Source organism: Passer domesticus, chromosome 23 (genome assembly GCF_036417665.1).
Source record: "Passer domesticus isolate bPasDom1 chromosome 23, bPasDom1.hap1, whole genome shotgun sequence".
NCBI lineage: Eukaryota > Metazoa > Chordata > Aves > Passeriformes > Passeridae > Passer > Passer domesticus.
In genome coordinates this window covers 410,728-413,672 of record NC_087496.1, presented here as the reverse complement: position 1 = coordinate 413,672, position 2,945 = coordinate 410,728, and the positions used below count along the sequence as shown (strand labels likewise).

The 2,945-nt window shown below is 61.3% G+C and overlaps 1 long non-coding RNA gene across 1 annotated transcript; it reads right to left on the bottom strand.

Moving 5' to 3' along the window:
- Positions 1–1,435: 1,435 nt before the first annotated feature.
- LOC135285568 (uncharacterized) lies at positions 1,436–2,121 on the bottom strand. The gene is made up of 3 exons (XR_010350375.1): positions 1,999–2,121; positions 1,771–1,908; positions 1,436–1,489 (listed from the first exon to the last, which is right to left on the bottom strand). It is a non-coding gene; the product is annotated as an uncharacterized LOC135285568 (long non-coding RNA).
- Positions 2,122–2,945: the final 824 nt, after the last annotated feature.

Sequence of the window (2,945 nt, the reverse complement as noted above, 5' to 3'; positions counted from 1 at the left end):
AGCAGCCTGGAGAAGAGCCCGCGCGGCCTCTGGGAGCAGCAGCGGGCAGGGGCACAGCTGCCAGCCCCGCACACTGAGCACCGCGCTCAGGGGCCTTCTCCAGGCTGAGGTTGGGGATTCTCGGTCGTCCTTACCAGGCACTTGCTGAACTTCCACAGTTTTTCCTCCTTCACCAGCTTTTTTATATCCCTCCTCTTCAGGAACTTGGCTGCACAAAGCAGCGTTTCCCGAGAACACTGGAGAGCAGCAGAAACGTGGAGATGGCCCCACAGCCCAGGGCACAGGAGCATCCCAGTGCCACAGCCTGGGGGAGGCTGCAGCCTGCAAGGCGCCAGGACAGGAGGCAGCCCAGCCCCCTGCCAGGGAGACAGCAGCCGGCCATAAGTCCTCACCTCAGCAACAATCTGATTCTCATCATGGCAGTGGAAGTAGAGTGGCAGCAGGCTGTGGTGCACGGGTGACTTCAGGGCATGTTTTCCATCTTCCGTTAATAACTCCAGCATCTCTTGAAAGACCATCATGGAGCTCAGCTGCACCTGGCTATCATCCTGTATGAAAGCAAGAACAAAAGAGCTCAGCATCAGCTGCTTCGGGTCCAGCAGGGCACAGGCCTGCATCTCCACAGGGCACCAAGTGCCCGGGCAGCAGCCAGTGGCCGTGGCTGTGGGCACAGAGCCTTACGCGGTCAAAGAGTGGCAGGAGCGCCTCAGCCAGCTGCAGGGCGAGGGAGCTGGGTATTGGGGTACCATTATCCAGGAATAAATATCTGAGTAGGAGAATGGTCATCCTGATCACGTCACTATCATTTTCCTCCAGGAGCTCCACAAGACTTTCAGTCAGGCTCCACATTTTTTCGGCCTGTGTGGAACACAAGTTTGTGAAAGGCCACCCGGCTGCAGCAGGGCCTAGAGGCCAAAGCATGTCCTGAAGCACTCAGGCAGCTGAAGCGGGAGGCAGGAGAGCTGGGAGCAGCTGCCCCGGGCCCAAAGCCCAGCCAAGCCCAAGTGACAGCGTTTTCCAGCCCCACACTGCCGGCAGGGCTTCAGCCACTGCCCCCTTCTCACCATCAAGGGATTCTTGCCCAGCACCACGAGGCCTCGGAGTGCCAAGTGACGCCTCTCCCCGTCCTCGCTCCGCAGGTTCTTTGTCATGATCTCCAGAACACTGTCGCTGCATTCCCTCAAGTCCAGGCACTCGAGGACCTGAAAGGCACAGGGCAGTGACAGGGCACCCGGCCAGCAGCAGCCCGGAACCGCACAGGGCTGGGCCCAGGCAGCAGCACAGGGCACGGGCACCGTCCCAGGCAGCTGCGGCTACGAGAGGGCAGAGAGCTGGGAGGCAGCTCAGCCAGGCAGCGCTGGCCTTCAGGCTCACCTCCACAAGGAACGCCAGGGCAGGGAAATCCCAGTATGGCATCTCTTTGCTGAGCAGGCCAAGCAGGTAGAATGCAATCCCACAACAAAAGTGTATGGATGACAGGCGAATTTCTCTGACAAGAGGAAAAAGGAAACCAGACCCTGAGCCAGTGGGGCAAACCTCTGCCAGGAGTGACGCACACAGTTCACATCTTTCCTCACCACCCTCCCAGCAAGGGGCCCTGGGCCATTTGGGAGTTGTTTGCTCCAGATCAGCCTCCTCTCCCAGCCTTTTCCAGTCTGCTTGGCCATCCCTCAGTGACAAGGGCCTCTGGCCCACAGCCACAGGGACTGTGTGGGGCACCCTGGGCACAGAGCACAAGTGGCTGGAGCAATGGGGAGAAGGAGGTCTCACCTGGCCAGCAGACCCACGGCATAGTGGTGGGTGTCAGCACAGAGCAGCGTGTCCCAGGCACCCTTGCGTTCCATTGCCACCACCACATCCTCACAGCGGAGAAGGCAGAGCAGGGACTTGAGGGTCCGCACTGCAAACCTGTGTGCAGAGCAAAGCCCAGGTCACACTGGGAGCACTGGCTCCTTCCCAGGCCACGTGGCAGGGACAGGAGCTCTAGGATGGGAGCACCTGTTGGGGCTGGTGGCAAGGCCGTGTTCTTCCTGGCATCCCTTCCAGAAGGTATCCACCTCTTCTGGCATATCCAGAGTGCTGAAGAACACTTGGAAGAGCAGGTGCACAAACAGGTGTGGGAAATACACCTTCATTATACGTGGGATGCAGGGCACCTGGAGGACCTTCCACATCACCAGAGTTGCCTGCAAAGGACAAAGGCCCAGAGAGAGCGCTCAGTGCCGAGGTGTCCGTGCGGCAGGGCCCGAGCGTGGCAGGGAGAGGCCCGGAGAGACGCAGGGGGAGCAGGGGGCCTGGTGGCCCTGAAGCTGCCCCTGTGCGAGGTTTCAGGCCAGTGCCTGAGGCAGGGAGATGCAGTGGGGGAAGGAGGATGGAGAGCTGCTGGAGAGGCAGCCTTGGGGCCAGCAAAGGCCACTTGCAGAAACTCACAGCCAGGGCAAAGACACCCGTTTTGTCCCCATCGGAGGTGCACGTGCTGTGCTCCGGCCAGCTCCCCAGCACATCCAGGAGCACCAGCTGTGCCAGCTCCGCAGTCCTGCTTGAGCCCATGATGGTTTTCCACATGGCCGCGGCAGCTCTGCAGGGTTAGAGCTCTGTCTCAGGGGGGTGTCAGACACAGCACCGCTGGGAGCTGAGCTGGCTGCCAGTTCTGCCCTCTGCCCCTGGCCAGCAGCAGCCAGGCAGCCCAGCCCTGTGGGGACAGAGCCCTGAGGGGCAGGGAGGGAGCACGGCAGCAGGCTCGGGGGCTGACATGCCAGGGCTGGGAAAGGGAGCAGCCAGAGGGCCCTGGAAGTCTCTGCTGCTCAGACACCTGGGCCAGGCTGTGCAGGGTGATGGGCTGGGGAGCCCTGAGCCCTCTGGGCAGCTGGGCCCTTACCTGTCACAGGACGGGGCCACACGCAGGAGCGTCATGACCGCGTCATTTGTCAGTGCTTCAGTGAGAT